At 40.5% G+C, this 24,613-nt stretch overlaps 1 protein-coding gene across 1 annotated transcript in view; it reads right to left on the bottom strand.

Annotated features, from left to right (window-relative positions):
- Nucleotides 1–23,546, bottom strand: part of CCHR9.PART0H11orf49 (chromosome chr9.part0 C11orf49 homolog) — a 2,558,117-nt gene extending 2,534,571 nt beyond the window's left edge. The window contains exon 1 of the mRNA XM_044082535.1: nt 23,485–23,546. The gene's annotated coding sequence lies outside the window, so the exon portion shown is untranslated. The remainder of the gene's footprint in view (nt 1–23,484) is intronic.
- Between the last annotated feature and the right edge of the window lie 1,067 nt (nt 23,547–24,613).

Genomic DNA, 24,613 nt, shown 5'->3' with positions numbered 1-24,613 from the left:
CATGGATGTTATCAGGGAAGTACAATTACAATACTGCTGATGTTATCAGGATATTTCAAAACCTTGCATTGTCTCAAGTCATACAGCATTTATTTACTGATGTTTATGGCTAAGAAACTGATGGCTAAAAAGTGAAAAAATAAAAAGAGCTACCTATGAGTATTGAGTTCAGTTCATCTTACTAATGGATGAAACAAAAGCGAACAAAAAAAAATGTGGAAAAGTTTGTGATAAATATTGACTGAGATGAATACCTTGGAAAATGTCCTGACAAGTAACCAGTGATTAATCAAAAAGATATGAAGGGTGATTGGCTAACCAACAGAATGATAATAATAATATTATTATTATTCATTTTTGCTTTTGACATATAAGAAAGGAAGGAGGGTGTCCTGAAGAAGATAGTAATTATAATGGATATTAATGAGTACACAAAAGTGGTATCAGTATGTATCTATTTTCTTTGCAATTGAAAACTGAAAGTGACCAGTGACTCTGAAGTTTCAAACTAGTAATTTACAGATTTTCATTGCTGATTTGACCTGTTCGTACAGGAGGTTAACCAGACAGCAGCATTACAATGTAAAACAATCAGATAAGGTATTTATACACACAATACTATTTGCTGTTTAAAATATGAGAGAACATACTTTGTTTTCATGATGCTGGTACTTTACATTTTGTAAAAATTACTGTATTCATTCTCCGTGCTGTACAATATACAATATACAGATTGCTCACTTTACTAACAACTGAAGTTTAGTGGCTAGAACCTTCTAAAATCAACACATTCTTTTGGGAACTGCAATGACAGCATGAATATTTATGTGGTCTGATTGTTTGAAATGCCTGGACTGGATAAAGACTTAAGGTAAGAGTGGAAAATCTGAGAAAAGATCGCTGAGCTGAAGCCATCAAGACAGAAGTGACACCATCTTGACAGGAATGAAGAATCCACTGACTTTCTCATGGCAGAGAGAACATGTTTTTGGGCTAAGAACTTAATTACTGAACCCACAAATGTAGTCTGTGTATATTATTAAGCAGCTATGGCTAAGAAACTGCAAAGATGTGCCTAGAGTGCAAATACTGTTATGCTAAAATGTTTAAATCTTGCTCTGCCTATTAATAGTTAAGTAAAAAGGCATTTTTTAAACTTTATTCACGGTATCTAGCTATGAAATTCCTTTTGTAGCACTCTGAAACTAAACAGCAATTATTTATTTATTTAGTTATTTTTAACATTTAACTGGTTAAAAGAACTGGTCCAAGGACCTTTTTCAGCCACAGCCTAGAGCAAAGTAGCCAAAACAAGATATATACATCAAAAACATAAAAATAAATTATGAAATACATTGAAGAAACAGGTGTAATGCAAAAAACAAACACTTAAAACAATATGCTAAAAAAGTCCTAAACATAATGCAAAGTGATACAATCAGGCGAGATTATTTACAGCAACATTCTTAAAGAGTCGACCCTTGGCATAATTTAATGCTCTCTTGTACTCTATTATGAAAATAATACAAGTGCTTTTCTTATACACTGATTTATTTCATGTTGCTAATGCTTGGTATCGAAAGCTCTGACTGAAGTTCAAAACACTTAAATTGATCAGAATGGAGATCTGGTTTATGAAGGTTAATGAAGATGTCAAAAGAAACCACCATGAATGAATTTATATCCACAGAGAAAGGACAGTATGTGCCAGAAATGTGATATAAATATGTAAACGGTTATGTTTTCAGATTTAAAATTTTGTACCATCAGCATTTCATATGAAGGCAATAATTATTTATTTTAAAGAATGTCATTTTCTACCTCTGACTGGATGACATCAGGAGGACTGTGTTATCTGCACAGTGACTTCCTGAAATGTTTGAACTATGCTACCGGATAAAGCTGACATACAAAGAGAAAAGAAAGAAGCCAAGAACCAGGCCTGGGAAAAGACTAACATAACATTTAAGAGTTCAGAGGTCACATATCCACTGACACTCTACTCCCTCCAATTAAGGCAGCTGAAACCATCCAGTAACTCACTACTATTACAAATGGAAGCCTTTTATTTAATCCAATAGGCATGCTGTGATTGAGGATACATAGCTGTAAGCAACTCTTTATCATGAAGAGAAGTAAGCATTTATGTCAATAAACACCACACTGAAGAATGCAAGCTCAAAGTCTACAAGTCAAAGAGATGAAACTGGGGTTCAGATAAATGTGAAAACAAGGGCATCAGTGAATGTGGAGTGAGTACAGCACCTCACCTTACCTAGTAATAAATCTCATACAGGAATCCCTAATATCCTAGGAGGTTGGCTTAATGGTGAAGGTATTTACCTTGCAGACACAAGGCACATGGTTTGATTCTCACATGGGGTAGCTGGCCAGGCTTAAAATGGCCCCCATGAGCAGTTAGTGTAGTATTACTCTATAAACCTATGAACCTATGAGTGCCACAGCCATAACCTCTTAGCACAAGAATGCTGGGCAAAGTCAAAAATAATTGGGGGAATAAAGCCCAAAATTAGGGGTAGATTTTAGCTGCATAAACAGCTATAATAGCCAAAAAGCTTCTACAAAAATTTTGGTGATGATGACTGTACTGCTGATAAAGCTTTCATTTAACAAAAAGAAGTCAAATTCTGCTCCCAGCATACATATGAAATATAAATGATAAGCTAATTAGATAGAAAAACATTTCATTAGAATTACAGGCAATGCCTGTCAATTTGGTTGAGCCACACAAGTTAGTGAGATAAAGCTGAAAGGTGAGCATTTCAAATGCAGTTTCAAAATGTGGCCTGCTTCAGCTACTAGGATGGGTAAGAACAGACTGAAAGGACAGTCCAAACCCATGAGCGCATGAATAATGATATTTATTATGTGATAATTATCCTGGCCTACTACTCAAACGTACAATAAATTAAAGCACAGACAGTTATGCAAATTTCTCATCTCTGTACATTCTCCACATGCAACCAGTGACAGAATCATAAAACATCAACTGAGATTCTAAGTCCACTTAAGTATTCACAAGCAACTTTCATAATCAATAAAGTGCAAAACAGGACCTGAACTAACAATCCAACCCGGAATTAATGGACATACTGCACCTCAGAAAATCCAAATCCCATCGAGCTGCACGCTCGAGAGACTTGAACCTCAGCACTGAAATAAATAGGACATGCTGGAGGGACAGATTCATAACCCAGAGGCTCCCCTCACTCTGGAATAAAATCCCAGTCCAGGTTAGGCAGAGTCCCACACTGACTCTCTTCAAGAGGAATCTTGATGAGTGGATGGGAGATGGTAGGTTTACCCCGGCTATCACTTCTGTGTCACTGTTAGACAGAGGCACAGTATACTAACCTCAAAAAAGGGCATAGCAAAATTAATTTAAAATGGGTGGCGAAAGCCAAACACACTCTGGCTAGGGTTATAAATGCCCTAGGGCAGACAGCCTAGTATGAACCTATGAACCTATTACTAGGCAGACAGGAAGTTGTGTACTATGTATCGCTTCACAGACAATTACTAGGCACACAGGAAGTTGTGTACTGTGTATCACTTTACAGGCAATTCCTAGGCACACAGGAAGTTGAGTACTGTGCATCACTTCACAGACAATTTCTAGGCACACAGGAAGTTGAGTACTGTGTATCGCTTCACAGGCAATTACTAGGCACACAGGAAGTTGAGTACTGTGTATCGCTTCACAGGCAATTACTAGGCACACAGGAAGTTCAGTACTCCGCATCGCTTCACAGACAATTCCTAGGCACACAGGAAGCTGAGTACTGTGTATCACTTCACAGTTACTAGGCACACAGGAAGTTCCGTACTGTGTATAGCTTCACTGATGCTACTACCTGAACATCTACAGGCTGAGCTATTATATACTATTAACATAAAGGTATAAGTGACCCTTTGATTTAAGCATGCTCATTGCCTCAGAATTCAATACTATTCAGTGTTTAGATTCTTACAGTTCACAGGTGGGCAGTGTCTGGTATCCTGCAGCAGGGCACTAGGTACATGAAGGTTACACTGGGATGACAAACGTTGGGCTTCCTTCTCACTACCAATCCTTACCCCAACAAAACAGGAATTGTTAAACTACTTAATTGGCCTAATGGTTAAGGCGTTTGCCTTATAAACACAAGGTGCAGGGTTCAAGTCTCACAAGGGATAATTGGCTAGGCTTAAAATGGCTCACAAGGGCAGTTAGCCTAGTACTAACCTATGAACCTATCGACAAACGCAGATGTGACAGAATGGGGGGTAAGATAGTTTCTTCGTGTCCTTAGTGTTGTATAGTTTTGGAGTTGATATACTTACAGATGTAGTGTGTGTGTGTGTGGGCTACCCCTGTAGATTTTTTTTTTAAATATGTGACAATGTTTACTGTTAACTAGTTATTTTTGATTGATGTTGATTCTGTTATTAATCATAGCGATATACTGTCTACCTCTACTTGGTAGGGTTAAAATCGCTGGTAGTAAATATAAGTGTGTATTATGACTGCAGTTACTGTTTAACTACTTGCAATTTCCATAATCAGAATACTGGGCTTGCCAGAGATGTTGAAAATTCTAGTTCACTCTGCTTCAGGCAAAATTTATAGGGGAAACAAGATACTATGCATACCAATTTTATCTAAATTAGTCTGAGGTTTTCAGAATCCATTCAAGCAACACAGGGGTGAAAAGTAGTATTCTGGACATCCAGACAAAAACAGACTTTTGATTTCATTTGTGGATTTCCACATCAGTAGCATGAAATCTGCAGTGGCAGGCTCAGGCAGCTGTCAGCTGATATAATCAGCTCCCACACACGCTCCATAATAGGATAGTACAACCCCCAAGCCACATGTCATGCTCCAAAGCACAAACACAGAAGGATTTGCAACACATAATTCATTTTTTATTTTGAATGTACAGATGGTTGAAGAGTGAAGTAAGAAGGTGTGTCTGTCAAGTTGCATTCCCACAGTGTGCCCATGGGACAGAGTCTTAGAGTAATACACTGTGACTACTGCAGTGAAGTGCTGGCATCGTAATACACTGTGACCACTGCAATGAACTGCAGCATTGCAATGCACTGTGACCACTGCAGTGAACTACATGCATCTGTCACTGAGGACTTCAGCTCCAGCTCTGTAAGCATCTGTTTTACAGACTGAAGTCTGCAACACCACACCTGCTGCCCCACTTGAATGAGCAACAGAAAAACATGGAGACACAGAATGTTAGGGATCTAGAGTTAACAAATAAGCTGTGAGAGTACTGTAGTGTGAGGAATGCAAATAATGCAGTAGAAATAGTAGCACATTTGACCCACATTTAAGTGGCACGGACGTTGAAGTATAAAGTCCATTACAGCAGATTTGTTTTTAAGAAATATCATGTTGAGTGCAATTTAGCAAAAAAGTGCTAATACCTTTGTATCATATGAATAAACAAAAAGTTCACAAGACATTTAGTTGTTGCTATGGTAGGTCTACTGATCTGTTGGGGATTTTTCAGGCATGACACAGAGAGAAATCAAGAAAGAATCCCAATATATCACACATCTCCTATGTGCAGGTCCTTTTGTATGACTGAATACACTATTTTATGTAAGATATCCACACAGGCAGACAGACAGACAAACATGCATTATATATCAATGTGTATGCAAACATTTATTTATTTATTTTTGTACATATGTCTATTCACTAGTTATGGTGTGCTTCATTGTGTCAATTTGCAGAAAACTATGACCTTATCAGCCTGTACAAACCAAACTGCCTTAAACATACTCATGTTGCAGGAAAGCCCTCACACCTTTCTTCGTCTTCTTTCAGTGGAATAGGCACATAGGATCATAGATCACATTCGATTTATTAGATATTCCAAGGCCAGAGAGTCTCATGACTGTTCTCGCCTTACCAGGAACTTCTCTCAGGCTGCACCTTCTGTCTCCAAATGGGACACACCGGTCAATCCTGGAGTAAATGTGTGAACACCAATACAGTCATCTAGTTTATGTTTAAAGGGAGATAGAGTCACCAGGCTTAACAGTCAAGGAAGGTTTGTTAGGCTCTAGGTTATTAACCTGTCCCTCCATCATGTTTTATTTATCTCTTGTGAAGATTCATTTATTTTAATTTTAACCAGTGTAGAGAACTTATCACATGTATCAATTTCAGTCTCATCCCAGGCAAGTAGTAAAACACAGCAAACTGTACACTTATAAGTCCAAAGAGATAAAGAGCATATACGCAAAAACAGCAAAAAAAAACAATAAACATAAATGGTTATAGCAGCTGACAGCTGAGTACCTTATATATACAGTTACATACATTTATGTACAACTGGGAAGGGATATCCAGGGCTAAGTGTTACTCTTAGGGCAGTGAAAGAGAGCGAGAGGTAATAGGCAGGGAGATAGAGACGTGGTCAGGTAGTGTTGTCAGAGGAGTGGCACTGACATCAGGGAGATAGAGAAGTGGTCAGCTAATGTTGTCAGAGGTGTGGCACTGACAAGGTGACAGAGAAGTGGTCAGGTAATGTCAGAGGGGTGGCATTGACATCAGGGAGATACAGAAATGGTCAGGTAATGTTGTCGGAGGTGTGGCACTGACATCAGGGAGACAGAGAAATGGTCAGGTAATGTTGCTGAAGGTGTGGCACTGACATCAGGGAGATAGAGAAGTGGTCAGGTAATGTTGTTGGAGGGTGGCATTAACAGAGAGACAGAGAAGTGGTCAGGAAATGTTGCTGTACAGGTAGCAATGACATCAGGGAGATTGAGAAGTGGTCAGTTAGTGTTGATGGAGGGAAAGCACTGACATCAGGGAGATAGAGAAGTGGTCAGGTAATGTTGTTGGAGGGGTGGAATTGACATCAGGGAGACAGAGAAGTGGTCTGGTAATGTCGGAGTGCCACTGACATCAGGGAGACAGAGAAGTGGTCAAGTAATGTTGGACAGGTAGCAATGATATCAGGGAGATAGAGAAGTGGTCAGGTTATGTTGTCGGAGGGGTGTCACTGACATCAGAGAGATAGAGAAGTGGTCAGGTAATGTTGTTGGAGGGTGGCATTGAGAGACAGAGAAGTGGTCAGGAAATGTTGTTGGAGGTGTGGCATTGACATCAGGGAGACAGAGAATTGGTCAGGTAATGTTGTCGGAGGGGTGACAGTGACATTTGGCTGCTAGTTTAAGATAAGCTTTAGGTCCTTGGTTGTAGTACTGGCAAACCTATTGGACTTCTGGAGAAAAAGGTGGTTCATGACAATCAGCTTACTGAAAAAAATTAGATAATCGAATACTTAAACAGCTATGCATTTACACAGTTGCTGTACAATATAAACAATTGAATCACATGTTGTGCGTTACTCAAAACAGTTAAAATAAGTAGTTACACACATGTATACATATGTATAGACATGTTTATGTATATGTAGACAAACACAAACACAGTGAGCATTTTATACAATTTGTAGATACATATGTGTAGCTACTGTAGGGACTCTCCGTGAAACTGAATTTTGACTCCCAGCAGGCACTGCCAAGACTTTTTGTTGCATACGGGGTGGGGGGTGGGTGAAGATTACTGAAATGTAAGAAGTAAAACTGCTTCTTTACATGGATTTCTGTTCTTTACTGTTCCATAAGTAACACAAGTTAAAAGGCTTCACTGCTGAAATCTAGTACTAGATCAGCACACACAACATCAATTCATGGTGATATGGTCAAATTAATATAAAATAGACTCAAAGAAAAAAGAGTTTTGATATAAAATAAACTAAAAGAAAAAAAGAGAGTAAAACATTTTACAGATTCGTCGAAAGCTTCCAACCCCTGTATTTTTTTGATAGCTTGGTTATGGGACACATATTTTGCATTGCCACTGTAATTGTTTTAATAGGTCACTCTAACGAAGAGTCATGCTGTTGCTTGCATTACATGCAGATTTCCAACAGTACAAAGCACTTATTTTCTTTTATTCATATTTTCAGTCTCATATCTGTTATCCAGACCATCCATCATGTGTTAGTGTTTTCACTTGGGGCATATGACTTAAATTAAAAAAAAAAAAAAAAAAAAGATATGCAGTGGAAACAAATGTGTACAGATGTGTGGACCCAAGATAAAATAAAAGGTGATAGCAACTACTTGCATTAATATTTCTTTCTACTTCAAGATTCCTTCAGTGGGGAATGAAACAGGCTAGACAGGAACACAAGACACAGGGCAATGGTGTTTCTAACAGCTTCTTCCAACTTCTGGAATATTTCAGTGAGAGAAGAATGGAAATGAGCAAACCAGTATTTATGCTGTATATATTCTCTGTAAAAACAACTCATAACAGTATATTTTCTAATGAATGATTTGCCTGGATCTTTAACTTGTCATTGCCTGTCTAGTCTGTACCCGAAAAAGTACATCTGAGACCAAAACATCTACAGTGTTAAAAATGTATACAAAATACATTAATGTTGTAAACATAGAGATCAGTATGAAAAACTGCAGTAAATACATTCCTAAATGGCTTTATATGTTTGTTGTTTTAACCCCAGAGTTAAAGCTCTCACTTCTCATTGCAATGCAATTTGGGAATACTGACCCCCCCCACCCCCACCCCTTACTGACAAAATGCACAACATGGGTAACTGTAGTAGTAATCAACAGCAAAATTAAATTCTTCCTCAGCTAACAGAACAAGCATAAGCATCACTCCCAACACATTTAGTAACATGAAGAAAAGCAGGTAAAAAAACTCGGCCATGCACTTCGCTCAACCGGTCACCACCTAATATTGCAAATAGTTTTAATGAGTATTATCTAAGGGTTTTTTTTACTCTTACACAACCTCAGACACTTGGACAGTACAACTAAACATCCATTCCTCACACCAACAGATCTCCTTTGTTTTCACATTTAATCTTTTTCCACAACATTAGCTGGAAAAAAACTAATCTCAAATCCTCACTTATAGTAACTGATTTTCTCTCAGTGGATTACCTGGGACTCAACAGAGTCAAATGCTTACCCAGTCTTGATGTACTGCTCAACCACTTTTCCACAGAATCATGTCCCTAAACTCTGGAAGGCCTGCAGCTTTATCTTGCTACATGAAGGATACACTGTTGTTGACCTTGTCAATTATAATTCTAGAAATCTGCCCTCGACCTTTGCCTAAAATCCAAGAATGACAGATTTAAGGTTAACCCATCATTTGTCTTGAAGTCCAGAGTTTTCTGCCTCCAAAAAGTATGGTTTGCAGCGTAAACACTACAAAGAAATGGTCTTTCTAATCCTTCAGCTATAAAAAATCTCAATGAAAATGGGCTAGATGGCTTACTTTTCTTAAACAAATCAAAAACATTTAAAATGGTCTTGCATTTCATAATGATAGTTAGATTATCCTGCTTGGGTCTTAACCATAATAATGTAAAATGGCTTCATGGTTAACTCTGAATTCATGCAATCAGCATGCCAGAATGATGCCCTGACTAATGCATGACATATAAGTGGCAGAGACCAACAAGGAAGTGTACTACGTACCACTCTTATGAACTAATAATGTTAGATGGTGTTATCTTATTCTTAGCCATGTTCCCTTCATACAGTATGCAGACAGAAGATGTCACCTTATGCCTAGCCTGTTCCCTTCGTACAATATGCAGGTAAGAGATGCCACCTTTTACCTAGCCTATTCTCTTCATGTAATATGCAGATGACTTAGTCTTCATCTCTTAAATCAGCTCAGGCCATGAAACCAAACAGCACTTTTAGGCTGTTTCAACTAAGCTTCAATAGTGGCTGTCAAACTTGGATATTTTATTTAACTAGAAGAGAACAACATTATGCTCTTGTGTACCAACTCCTATGGACAACTAACAGCCTCTATAACCACTAACCCTCCTTCACCTTAGAATAAATAATGGATGATGAAAAGCAGCTTGAAGTTTAGATCAATCAAAAGCTGAAATTAAATATAAATAATATCACAACAAAATTAGATGTCTGATATGCTTTTGCAGCTTAGTTTGTATAAAACTACCCACCCCCATTTCACTACAACCCATGCCTATATGCTCCTCAGTCTGATATATGTTGTGACGATGTAACGTACTTTAGCTATGCCAGGAGAAGTAGGAAGTGAATGTGTAATATATGCCAGCATAGCTAGCTGGAATGTTGTAAAGAATTACATGTCATTTGTATATCAAACTGATTTGTACAGATGTTTGTGTTGAAAAATATATTTATAAAGCTGCTTGTGTTAAAAATGTACCAACTGATGGACAGAGAAGAAATATACATGTATTATTGTAATTGTTTAAATAAAGAAGTTATGTTCTTACCATAACATTCCATCTGTGTTGTAGATCTTCATTCATTCTTGATTGTTGGGTCTTGGTTCCAACCCTTGGAACCAACTCTGCTGTTATATCAAGCTCATGCCAGCCAGAAGCTCTCAAGCCAAGGCTACCCATACTGCCTCTCTTACCTGCCCCTCAGATTGAGTTTTGCCCATAGAGTAGAAAATGATGGAAGCTTTGTCTGACTAACAACCCTACTAGGAACTCCAGGACTAATTCCGAACGTCCAGGAGTCTTTTGGAGGGGGGGGGGGTGGCATGTCAAGAATGAATGAAGATCGACAACACAGATAGAACGTTATGGTAAGAACATAACCTCTTTAATCTGATGTTGAAAATCTTCACTCATTCTTGACTGCTGGGACAGAGACCCTAGCTACTTTAGACCTTGGGAGGCCCTAGGGAAGAATATTCTTGAGCACCATGGAGCCAAAGGATGCTCTTCTCCTGGAGACCATATCCAAATTTGTAATGAGTGATACAGGTATGGGGAGTAGCCCAATTTCCGGCTTCACATATGTCATCCATAGAAGCTCTGGAATGAAAGACTACTGAAGTGGAAACAGATCTGGTAGAATGCGCCCTAACTTTTATTGTTAAGTCCAGCTTATTTTGTTGGTAAATAAAGGTGATACAATCTCTCAACTATTTTGACAGAGTAACTTTCAAAACTGGTTTGCCCAGTCTAGTACCCGAAAAAGATAGGAATAACTGGTCCAATTTTCTAAAATATCTTGTTCTATCCAAGTAAAATCGTAATTGTCTGTTTACATCCAACAAGTGTAAACAATATTCTCCATTGTTTGAGAAATTTGGGAAGAAAACTGGTAGATCTATGGACTGATTAATATTGGAATCTGACACTACTTTAGGCAAAAAGGAGGGATAAGTTCTGAGTGATGCCCTCGCTTTGTGAGTGTTTTACACACACAGCCTGCAATTCTGAGATTCTCCTGGCTAACGTGATAGCTACCAGGAATAGAGTTTTCCAGGATAAAAATTTGATATCACAGATGGCTGCTGGCTCAAAAGGCTGATGGACCAGACTTTGTAAGACCAACGTTAAATTCCAAGGTACAATAAGCTCTTTGAAAGGTGGTTTCAAATGCAAATCACCCTTAAGAAAGGTTTTGCAGAGATGGTGGGACATCAAAGAAAGGTAATCGAAACCATGATGGAAATTTGAAATGGCAGCTAAATAAACTCTAATGGTTGAAGTAGAGGCTCCAAGTTGGAATAAGGTAGACAAATATTCCAAGGCCTTGTCGACCAAGGCTGAAAAAGGATCAATACCCTTTTCATCAGACCAAAGTGCAAATATCCTCCATTTGCTAAGATAAAGTTTTCTGGTGGATGGTTTATGAGAAGCCAGAAGTATCTTTCTTGCTGGGGAAGACAAGTTATTTCACCTGACAATTACTGAAAGTGGTGAAACCAAGCTGAACACTTGAGATTTTGTAGGTTGGGATGGACCAGGTCTTGTGGATGAGACAATAGGTCTGGGGTTGGATCCAAAATCCACGGATGGTAAACTAAGTGAGGCCAGAGAAAGGGAAATCAGACTTGACTGGGCCAATAAGGTGCAATGAGAATCATTTTGTTCTCAACCATTGGGCTTTCTTCAGAAATTGGGGAATAAGAGGGATTGGTGGAAAGGCATAAAGAAGTCCCGGGGGCCAATCATGGAGAAAAGCATCTCTCGTGGAGTCCCCCAAAGGAGGGACCAGGGCAATGCTGGATTTGTGGAAGAGGCAAATGGATTGCAGCAAGGCTGACCCCATTGATGAAAAATCTTCGGCACAACATCGGAATTGAGGGACCACTTGTGAGGCAGGAGAATGCATCTGCTCAGTTTGTATGCAAGAAAAATACGCCAAACCGGTGTCTGCCAACCACCACAAATCACCAACCAACCAAAAACTGGAACTGGAAGTGAAGCAAAAGAACCTCTTCCAAAATTGGTTTTAAACGTTTTAATCCACAGTAAAACACAGTAAGCCACGCAAAAAAATACACAATGAACGCCTTCTCACTCAGCGTTTTCGTCACTACTGAACTTCATCAGATGCAGGGCTCCATTGAAAAGGGGATTTACCCAGTCAGACTTTCCAAGTAATCAAAGCTTATAGCTTTAGGACACCTTAGGAAACCTTGTAAACTGCAATAGCCTGACATTTGAACAAGTAACCCTTGTAAAAATTCCCAAAATTGTACACTGTTGGTCTGTCTTTCCTGCTAAACATAAGTGAAATTACAGTGCTGAGTGCAAGTAACTCTAGGATTGGTCTAATGAGTGATGAGTAGAGGGGCACAATAACCTTTTTTGTTCTAGATGCGAACCCTTTTGTGATTAGGTGGGCCACATAGAAGGATTTTCTAACCACCTTGGCAATATGATTATCAAAGGAGAGATTACTATTTACTTGGGTCCCCAGATCCCTTATTACATTTTCTGTATTTAGGGGACTACCATGTATGTGGTAGTTCGTGGGTACTTTGTTTTTTTCCAAAGGGGATGACTATGCACTTTTTGGCATTTAGCTTGAGGCCATGATTTTGACACCAGGTATCCATCTCAGTGAGACCCTTCTGGAGGATGTCTGTATCAGCTGGAGAGTCAATTATGGCCCCCAGTTTGCAGTCGTCTGCGAACTTGGTCAGCCATAGTCTGTACCTCTGAGAAGTATATACCGAACAGGAGGGGATCCCAGGACTGAGCCCTGCGGGATGCCACTTTTAACTGGTTTAGAGTCGGACCTAGAGCCTGCAACTCTCACCATGTGGGTTCTATCCTTGAGCCAACTGGCAACCCATCTCGTCACATAGGGGTTTATGTTCAGGCTGGTGAGCTTGTCTATAATACCAGAATGGGGAATGGTGTCAAAAGCCTTTGCGAGGTCTAGGTTGGCTGTGTGGACCTCCTTCCCTTGTTTAAAGCCTTGGTAACTGTCTCAAGGAAGTCCACCAGGTTTAGGAGGCATGCTCTGCCCTTAACAAAGCCAAACTGTGTAGGGTCCAATGTTTGAAGGTTCCCAATGTCTCTGTTAATGAATTCCATGATGATGCGCTCCATAGGCTTGCAGACCAGACTAGTCAGGCTTATAGGGCAATAGTTCCTGGGGTCCGTTGTGGCTCCATCTTTGTGGAGCAGGATAACTTTTGCTGTGCGCCACTCTATGGGTACGTAGCCTGTAGAGAGGCTGAGTTTGAACAGTATGTTTAGGTGAAGGGTTAGTTCATTTTGGAGCTTGTGTAAGACACAGCCTGGGACAGTGTCTGGTCCCACTGAAGCTGTATTTTTGGATTTGGATAGGGCTGTTTTAACCTGTGTGTCAGTGATTGCCGGGGCACTACATTCTTCTGGTATGGTTATGGGCCCTTTAGGGGGTGAGACGGGTGAAGTTTACACTAAACCTGTCTGCCAGAATGTTGGCAATATCAGTCGGTTCATTGTATTCTGTGCCATTCTGCACTAACTCAGAGCAGATCTGAGAGTTTCCCCCTAGGTTCCTGACATAGCTAAAGAACACTTTGTGGTTATCTTTGGAGTCCTTGGCAATTTTTCTTTCGAAGCTAGCCTTGGATGATTTTATGAGGGATCATATTTCTTGCTGATACTGATCAGGGATGTCTTTCCTTCTTGGGATTTTACTCTTTTCTGTACTACTTTCCTCCTTCTATTGAATAGCTTGTTTATGGTAGGGGTCCACCAGACTGGTTTCCTTTTCTTGGAGGAGTGAGTCTTGGTTTTTCTTGGGATAGCACAATCCATGCATTCTTGCAGGTGCTCATAGAGTGCCTCTGTAAGGGATTCAGCAGCTTGGACAGTGTTGTCCATTACCCCATGCTGTGAACCTTTCTACCTCGGTCTTAAGTAATGTGAAGTTTGCTTTTGAAAAGTTTTTCACAGTGGTTTCCTTGACTGGGGGTGGGGGCAGAATGTGGATACCCAGAGTGATTAGTCTATGGTCTGATTTATCCAGCGAGGGTTTGACCTCTGGTGTAGAACACCGGTCGCCCATGTTGGTGATGACCAGGTCCAATATGTTGTCACCTCTGATGGGGGTGTTGACCAACTGATTCAGGGCGTTCGAGTTTATAAATTCTAGGAAGCGTTGGGCAAGGGAGTTAGTACTTGAGTAGTTCTCCCAGTTAATGTTTGGGTAATTGAAATCACCCAATATTAGGGCGTTTGCTAGGACCTTCATATTTTCCAGTGTCTCCAGAAACGCGGAATGGGGGTCCTGGATCATGGTGGGTGATCTGTAGCAAGCTACAATTTGAATTGCAGTTTTACCCATTGTTAGTTGCACATGGATGATCTCAGAGGCATTGTGCTGTGCCACTAACCTGGAGGTGTGGGTATCCTTGATGAATATGGATACACCCCCACCTTTTGTGTTTCAGTCCGGGTTCTGTGGCTGAAAAGTATGGTATGAGTTATAGCCTGGTAGTGCTGAGGTGCTCTCTGGTGCCTTAAACCAAGTTTCTGTTACTGCACAGATATCGATGTTCTCCATACTGAGGAGAGCCTCGAGTGCATCCATTTTGAAGTTTAGACTTCTGGTGTTGAGTAGCATTACCCTCAGTTTTTGGTTACTTGTGCTATTTACGGTGGTGGGTTTGTCTTTTGACCCTTGCCTAAAAAGGCATTATGGGGGCAGCAAAAGCCTTGGCCAGTATTCAAAAGCCTAAGGGCGACAGGTGCAAGCCATCTCTTGTGAAGCAACGTGGCTTATCAAGCATGTCACCCCAGGTGGACAGATATTGGATCCCCTTTGAATGATACCAGAAACTTAGCCAATTGTTGAAATTGATCACTTTTTCTTTATACTGTGGCATCATTCTTGGTGAGGGCAGGATGCTACTCAGGGTCAGGGTCATACCAGCCTGGGCTATGTGATCAGAGAGCTCTTCCATGTCTCTTTTCATGTAGTCCAGGGAGGTTCATCTTAGGTCATTCACACCAACATGGACAATGATAGAGTCGTAGAGTCGTATTTGTACTTGTTCTGGGGCGACCTGAGTGCTTGTGTTATGTGGCATATCCTGGCACCCAACAGGCAGCTAACTGTAACCTTCTCCTTGTCCAGCCTAGTTAGCAGGACATCAGTGTGCCTGACTATAGAGTCGCCTATTACTAGTGTGTTGGGTATGTTATTTTGCCTTAAGGGCTGTGATTGCATGGCACACTGATTATGTGAAGCATGTTTTTCATGGTTTGTGATGGGATGTGGAGGTTGCTTGGGTGTCTGCTTTGGAGGTCTCTGTTGCTTTTGCAGATTTTTATTTAGAGTCTCCGAGTATGTTTTCGTCTATTATTTGCCGGTGTTGGTTTAGTAGGTCTATGTAAGACTGGTGGTGTGTTGCAAGTATTTTCCTTCTCCTCTTGACTGTCAGTTCCAGTCTTGGGTTGAGAGAGCTTTGCCTCCAGTTTGGCTGTATAATTGCATCTCTCGCATATATTAGTGTTTGGTGGTAGGAGGAGAGGGTTGTCTGTGTACATGAGGCAGTTGTAACATTGCCTCAAAATGCCCAGATTCACCAGTTGGACTGGAGAGTACACCTGAAACTCCCCTTTGGACATGCCTGAATAGGTAAAGTGAGCTGTTTTACTGATTAGCTGGTAGGGACGAATAGAGAGCCTTGTCCTTCTGGGCAGTATAGGGGGGTCTAGTGTTAGGGTTAATTAGTGCTTGCTATGAGTTTTGAGCAAGTGCTGGGCTGTGAAATGAATGGTTTGAGTGCTTAAGTTGAAAGTTTCTCTAGTTCTAAGGGGAAAAACTGAAGAGTGTGGAGCCAGGAATAGTTTAACCTTAGCTAACCGGCACTGCCCAGCGTGCAAAACCGTGCAAATGCATTTTTTATATCAGGGAAATGAAAGAGAGAGAAATTAGCCCAAAATGGCCAATAAACTACTAACTTTTGGGCGACAGCAAACAAGGAGCACAAATTTCAGAAAGAAACAGATCAAGTAAGCAGGCACAATAAGCCTTTAACCAGAAATTCCCAGCTCAGAAGGGCAGAATCTAGCCTCTCCTTCCACAAGAGTGCAGACTACAAACCTTCTTAATGTAAAATAACTGGCCTGAAGCCCAAAGGCTTAGAATAACAGTTAAATTTAATCAGGCTACTACCAAGAAGTAATAACTGCAGCAGAATAATACAATTGAGTATATTTAAGAAGAAGCACAAGCAAAATAAAGTGGGAAGAAACACAATTACAGTAAAAGCAGATGAATAAAGTGCATTTTTTTAATAAATAACAATAGAAAACGAAGCAAACTGATTTAAACAAATTACCCAATTAACCAGTAAAAAAACCTCAAAACTGAGCTCTGTTCCAGCAGTCTTCAATCTGACAAGTTCTGACCGCACACTCCTGCCAATAGGGTGCAGGGGAACCTTCTCCAAAAAAGATGGCCTGGATTAGTGCTCAAGTTATACAAACAAAGCTAGATTCAGCAGGCCTGAATCTAGGCTATTCTACAGCAGACAAGGCTCACCAATATCAGAAAAACAGCTCAAATGAGCAGGCACAGTAAGTCTTTAACCAGAAATTCCCAGCTCAGAAGGGTAGAATGTAGCCTCTCCTCCCACAAGAGTGCAGACCACAAACCTTCTTAATGTAAAATAACTGGCCTGGAGCCCGAGTGCTTAAACCAGAACTAATAAACTTTTAGAATAACAGACACTGAGCCTTCAATCAGCAATTCCCAACTTAGAAGGATGCAAGCTACCTGTCCTGCCACAACAGTGCAGACCACAAACCTTCATAATGTAAAACAACAGGTCCGAAGCCCAAGTGCAATAACCAAAAGACTTAGAATAACAGTTACAATTTAATCAGGCTACTACCAAGCAGTAATAAATGCAGCAGAATAAACACAACTGAGTACTTTTAAGAAGAGGCAAAAGCAAAATAAGGTAATAAAGTAGGAAGAAACATAAATACAGTAAAAGCAGATAAAGTGCAAATTGTTTTTTTTTTTTTTTTTTTTTTTTTTACATATAACAATAGAAAACAAGCAAACTGATTTGAACAAATTACCCAGTTAACCAGTAAAAAAACTCAAAACTGAGCCCTGTTCCAGCAGTCTTCAATCAGACAAGTTCAGGGCCTAAGTGGGTATGCCTACTCAAATGTTCTCTCTGTATTAGGCAGGATGAGCTAATGAGTCTAGACTAGGATACAGCTGGGACAGTGCTGAACAGATGGGAATGGTAGGAGTGTCTGAAATCAAAATATGATCTCACTGTACTCGGTTAAGTGAGCAAATATGATGGACCCAGGAGAAGTGTTCAAACACAAATTTACAGGAGGGGCGGTCAATTCCAAAGCCACCAAGATTAATACCACAACAAGAACAAGGAAGGTGGGTAGGGAAAACTAACTGCAGACAGGGAGAGAACAGAGAGCTCACAATTTTCAGTAAACAAATAAGCAGATAAATGCAGTACTATTTTTAACACAATATTCAATGAAACAATAAACAGAATAAATAAAATTCAGTACTATCTTATAACACTGCAAGTTTGTACTTACCTCAGCTTGTAATAAAGTTGATGTAGGGTATGCAAAAGCTAACCAAACAGCTCCAGTATGCAACTATTCAGCAGAAATGAAGGAAGAAGAATACAAACATACAAACACTCAGATGGAAAAACACAGCAATAACAATTACCAAATAGAGACAACAAAATAAAGAATTAAAGAATATATACATATATATATATATATATATATATATATATATATATATATATATATACACACACACACACACACAAACACACACTGTATATATGGCTTTATATCAAGGAAAAGTTTAGCACTTAGCTGAGAGCATGGCTGACACGTCCAATTTTCTTTGTGGCAAATGAGATCTGAGGGAAAGGGAAGAGAGGCGGTATGGGTAGCCTTGGCTTGAGAGTTTCTGGCTGATGAGTGCTTGATATAATAGTCAAGTCAGTTCTGAGGGTCGGAACAGACACCCAACAGTCAAGAATGAATGAAGATTGACAACATCAGATGTTTATGTTTTATCAGGGGATACTGGACTAGAAGAGGTGAATCTCAAATGATGAAAATAGTTTGAAATTAAATTACCAGGCTTAGGCCATAAAGATTGTATCTTACAGTTCTCAATGCAGCCAGAAACAAAAAGTCTGTACTAGGAAGCTTCCTGCATTGTCACTGGGGAGAACTAATTGCTACTCTGGAAGGCTGGAGGTTTGCAATTGTATAATGACTTCCAGGAGCTGCAGCAGATCCTAGCAAGGCTCTGTGTGTATGTATTATTGACACAAGTCTCGGTGGTGCAGCAGTAGCGTTGTTGCCTCACAGCAAGAGGTTCTCCTGTTCGATTCTTGGCTGGAGCACCTTCTGTGTGGAGTCTGCATGTCCTCCCCGTGTTCGAAAGACATGCGTAGAATGGGCGTGCCTTTGTTGAAGGTTGGGCATTGAGCTGGCACCTCGGCATCTGTAAAAAATCTACTGCGGATCATTAGTGGACCGGAGTTCTGCTGTGGCGACCCCTAACCGGGAAAAGCCGAAAGAAGAAGAACATGTGCTAAATCCTGACAAGTTTTAGCCAAGTGGGAAGCACAAGAAACAGAAGTCAGATGACCAGATGTATGTGATCTCATTCTGTAATCCATCACTAAAAATAATGTTTAATACTAGGTGAGACTGTAGTCTAAGAGGATTCTGTTTTTGTAACCTGACAAAGAAGGATCTCTCGCCTACTTCATCTTGCTTGCTCTAGTAAGTAACCAGGGAAAAATAATTCTTGAGATAAGTCTGGAAAATATGTGAGATTAGTTAAGTACATGAACCTGTCCACCTGTGTTATTTTTAATATTTCCTGTGATTGAAACTCTGGTGTTTATTGTAAATAAATAGTTAGTATTTTCTTATTTATTATTACATATATTTAAAATTTTCATTGTGGTTGGTCTTTTAGATAATATTTTACTCTTGGAGAGTACTTGTATATATATTTGGTGACAGCTATGGCCACTAATGAAAGCCTTACTGTATTACCCAAACACTACCATTTGTATTAACATTAATTTCACTCAGTATATTTGGGTAACCTTGCAAGAGCCTTTGAGTAGCTGACTTTCGAATGCCTGGTGGTGGTGTGACTACCTTATAGTATGGGCAGAAGGGGGCATAGCTAGTACATCTGTGCAAGCCTTTTCCAGGTGTGTGTGTGTTTGTGAAAATCAAACCTCAAAATGTATATGTGCCAGCTGCTTGGAGCAGGGACAGGAAGCATTGGTTTCAGAAAGAGGGTGATGGACCACTTGGCTAGGACACTCAGCTGAGGTCTCAAATCTATAGCTGTGCCAGTGGGAAGTCTGACTGGTGACCTGGACAGAGAGACAGAAAGAGGAAACAAGAGCCCGTAATGACTGTGGTCCTGTGCTCTTAAGGGAAATTGTGCTTGATGCAGAGAACTGCACATGGAAATACTGGGTGTATCCATTTTTTTGCAAGTGAATGTCCTTCTTCAGTACCAGTGGTGAGGATTCAGGATCCTTGATTACTGTCCCACAGTAAGGGCATCACACATGCAAACACTATTTTCATCGACATGCAACCCACATTGTGATCCAAAATATATCAATTATATAAAATCCAACAATTTGTTCTCAGCCTTCAAAACAGGTCCTATCACTACATGGCACCAACCAAAATTCACCCACCAGGACCTCTGCGCTACATCGCATTCGAGAATTAAAACTCTCCAAACTGCTGTCCCACCTCCTTCTCCATGTTAAAGAGAACACATTAAAAGAGAAGATTAAACAAATCCGGGTCCCTGCATCTAGGTGAGATTTCTAAACTAAAGAAACATAATGTAGCTATCTCCAGGGCAAAAAGGCATATAGAGATAAACATATGAGTGCATCATTGTTAACCAGAGTCTGAACAGCGGCAAGGGTACCTGTAGAAATTGGTGGGGGAATGGTGAGAGTGAGCAGCAATTGCTGGCCATCTTGAGGGTAGAGAGGCAACTCTGACTCACCACGTGGGCAAAATCTAGCAGAAGGCACTAGGTACTTACCCTTTAGAGTTCAAGTGTAAAGAGCCCTCACTGCCATGTACAACTCATGCAGTAAGCTGAAATAAATTCAGTGTGTGAAAGCATTAGTCCATTTGGAGGGTAACTACAGTAAAGCTCAGAAGAGCTGCAGCACAGAAATGGGTGCTTCACCAGAGGAAAGGGTAGGCTGGCCCACAGGATCAGCAAGCTGGGTTACTCTGTACCACCTGACTCTCACCATAGGGCAGGTGAGCTGATTGGAGATTCCCAAGCAGGAACGAATGGGTTGTAAGTCTCCTACCGTCCCCAGGGATTACCAGCTCCTGCTACCTTGAAAGGAATGAGCGGAGTGGGTGCAAGAAGAAGAAGTGCAAGAAGAAGAAGAAGAGCCATTGGGGTCAGTCCTCTGACAGTGGGGTTAAGAAAAAGAATCACAATGAAAACCCTCTTTTCTCAGTAGTATTGGCTAAGCTGTTCAACAACCTTCCCTGTGAAATCAGGAAGATTCAAAAACTGAATCCTCCCAAAAAGCTAGGAAAGTCCATTTACATCAAAGCATGGCTAAAGCTGTATGAAGCACTACACGTGTCTTGTCATCTCTCCCCTCCTGTCAGTACTAAACTTCTAACCAGAATGAAAATTCACTTCAATGTACAAAAAAACAACAAAGCAAAAAGCTGCAAACCACTGGGAAATTTATGAAAACAAACTGATACAAAAAACAAAAACTGAGAGCTTTTGTCCTTACAGAGGGACTTTCTCATAGTTAAAAACTTCCAGGTTGCTTGTGACCTTTAAAAACTCCCCTTTGACGAGTCCCCTTGCAGGAATCAGCCTCAGCACCTCCTGCACAATTAACTAATTGAAAAACAAGTTTTATCCTCTTAAAGGGGGACCAGTCCATTATAAGTGTATAATGAAAATGGTAAAATAAATTATATCATAAGTGTCATGAAAGAAAAATCATACAAGCTTTAAGACAATTTATCATAGATGCACAAAATTAACCATTCAAAGTTGAATTACATTATAGCTCCTCCACATTTCAGTTTACTGACAATTAAAACGTGATCATTAATACCAGGAGGTCAAGTGGTGTTCGATTTAATTTGGACAAGGTGATATACAATGAGAGGGGGTGACTATGAAACAACCAAGGAAATGATGTAACAAATAAAACTAAATGCCACTCGGTCTTCTGGTATTAATGGGCCTATTTCACTCCCAAAGCAGTCAGGGCTCCCTAACATAGGAGACAACAAAAATCAAGGAATATCATGGGCCTGATTCCAAAAGGTTCAGGCTAGAGCAGCAGACAGCCTCCACCATCCTACCTCCCTGCTTTGGACCTATAATTCATAGCTGCTCCAAAGAATGGCACCATCTCATGGAGTGGGGTACACCCAAATAAGTACCTTGCAATGCTGAGGTTCACTATGCATGGGACTTCCACACCACAAGGAACAGCTCATTAAATCTGGAAACATTTCTGTGAAAATTAATCTTGTTACCCATTCCTTGCTAACTGCAAACCTACCTGAGGGTCTTGACGGACCCACAGTATCCAGCCAAATTTCCTCGCACCACATCACCACCTCTATGGCAACTCCGAAATTGCAAGCAGGGACCCTTCCTAGCATACAAATGAAGCTGCACGGCCATGAGGCAGCTCTGCACAGCAGCTCCACCTGTATGTGGAACTGGCTGCTGCAAGTAGTTTGATTTCCCATCATGTACTATCCAGCAGTACCAAGTCTCAAAGCTGGAACAGTTGCTTCACTGAAACTGTGCACAGACTTCAATATGCTTATCTGTTGCTTCAGTGGTGTCCGTTAGTGGCATTAGCCAATGCACTACTTCAAAGTGTCTAATCGTTGCAAGCCTTTCTGAACTGGGCATAGGACTGCACCAATCCCTATTAGTATATATATTTAATAAGGGCTTTGGACTGCTTGATTTTAGACTCAGGTGTGGGGTTAAGTGCTTGAAGTAGCATGTTACTCTGTGCCAGAGTCCTTTTGCCCCATTATCATATAGTACACTCTTTACGGAACATGTCTGATATATTCCTCACTAGTGGTAGCAGCCTGTAGGCACAAGTATACTTTGCCTTGCTTTCTCCAAAAGATACAACCCCTACTGCAGTACAGAAATGGAAAACAGTACATGTATTTTTTGTTTTGGATTCTTCTTTAAGGTTTCTTCCTGTTTGCTTAAACCCTCCTTCCCTCATTCAAAGCATTATCACAAATTCAGCAGTACAAAGTAGGCCAACAGTAGACACACACACACACACACACACACACACACACACACACACACACACACACACACACACACACACACACACACACACACACTTCCCAGTCGGCAGGCATTATGATCTGCATCCCTCTGCAGCAATAAGAAATTGCCAAATGGTTAATATCTTTGTTGTGTCTTTCAGCTTTTCCCAGTTAGGGGTTGCCACAGCAGAATTCCGGTCCGCTAATGATTGGCAGTTGATTTTTACGTGCCGAGTTGCCAGCCCTGACGCACAACCTTCAACGAAGGTATGCCCAGTCACGCATGTCTCCACGCAGAAGACGCTCTAGCTGAGAATCGAACCGGACAGCGTCTTACTGTGAGGCGACAACGCTACCGCAGCACTACCACCGTATCTACTAGTATAAAATGGTTATTTTCTATAAACTCCAATATATTCAAGTTCATTATTTCTCTCAGCATTCTGAATTTTAGAAGAATTCTGTTCTCACTGCCTTACTTGCAGAAACGTCAAGGATTGTAAAAGTAAAGAAAATATTTACATATTCAAAAACACAGCATTTGGAAGCAACTATCTGATCCACCTACTAACAGACTATACAGGAAAACATAAAAACCTCAAACAGCAAAAAATCATGATGAAGCTTAGGACAATATTTGCTGGTCCAGAATATTGCACTTTAAGTCATCTGCAAACTAAGAATGTGTAACCCTTACAGAAAATCAAGACAGACATAAAATCTGGCAATAATACAATGTCAGTGACTTACCAGGAAGCATACTCACCACTGAAGCCAGTAAGAGCAGAGGGCTCCAAGTTCTATCCCCAAACAAGGTGTTTAATGCACATTCCCATTCTTAAACTACAGTGCACCATGGGTGGTAGCACATTATTTAGCTGCTATCCAGAGATCAAATGACATGTTTGGCTGAAGCCCCACCCATTTGGCTGAGTCATTGTTAGTAAAAGAAATGAGTTGGCCACCCATCTGGAATTACGGTAGTATGAAGCCTTATCAATGTCATTAAATAACTGGCCACTTGCTTGGTTATGTGCAATGTAGACATTTCATGAAACTACTAAAAAACAGACACAATTATCTAATCTGAAGAAATGTTATGTCTCATTAAATAAAAGAACATTTAAAGAGATCCATTTCAGCTTATTCCATTTTATATACTGAATCTGTAGTGCAGGAACAATTCCCAATACACTACCACAAATGGGTAGTGGTGTGAGGATAAAAGGAATGGGATGAAAATATAGCCTGGAAAACTATGGGAAAATGTACCCTGGTGGATTTGTAGCAGTGTTCCACTATTTTGATTTCTTTTGTGTTCTTTTTACTGGTGTCTTGTTGCAGAAACCAGAGACAGCTCACAGAAAAGCAGCCTTCACTTCCCTCCTGAGACGTGACAACAGTGCACTAGTTCCTTATCTCAGTTACTTACTGTAACAGAACAATCATCTAACTGCTGAGCAGCAGCTCTGGTGGTCTCAGGTGACCAAGCACCAGATGCTTTGGACAGTACAGGCAGAGGATAACATGGCCTCACCTTTTCCTCTGGAACAACAGGACCTGTAGAAAGAGGACATGTGGGAAAATTATTAAACATACATGGAAGCAACACTACTGCAAAGTTAACAGTGGACTGCTACAGACTGCACACATAGCCCACTGCTCAGAACTGCTACAGACTGCATACGTAGCCCACTGCACAGGACTGCTGCAGCCTGCATGCATAGCCCACTGCTCAGGACAGCTACAGACGGCATACACAGCCCAGTGTTCAGGACAGCTACAGACTGCATACATAGCCCGCTGCTCAGGACTGCTACAGACTACATACATAGCCAACTGCTCAGGACTGCTACCGACTGCATATGTAGCCCACTGCTCAGGACTGCTGCAGC

This window comes from Protopterus annectens, chromosome 9.part0 (assembly GCF_019279795.1).
Source record: "Protopterus annectens isolate FY-2018-M chromosome 9.part0, PAN1.0, whole genome shotgun sequence".
Lineage (NCBI taxonomy): Eukaryota > Metazoa > Chordata > Ceratodontiformes > Protopteridae > Protopterus > Protopterus annectens.
The sequence above is the reverse complement of the archived record's forward strand: the minus strand, read 5'-3'. Positions and strand labels throughout refer to the sequence as shown.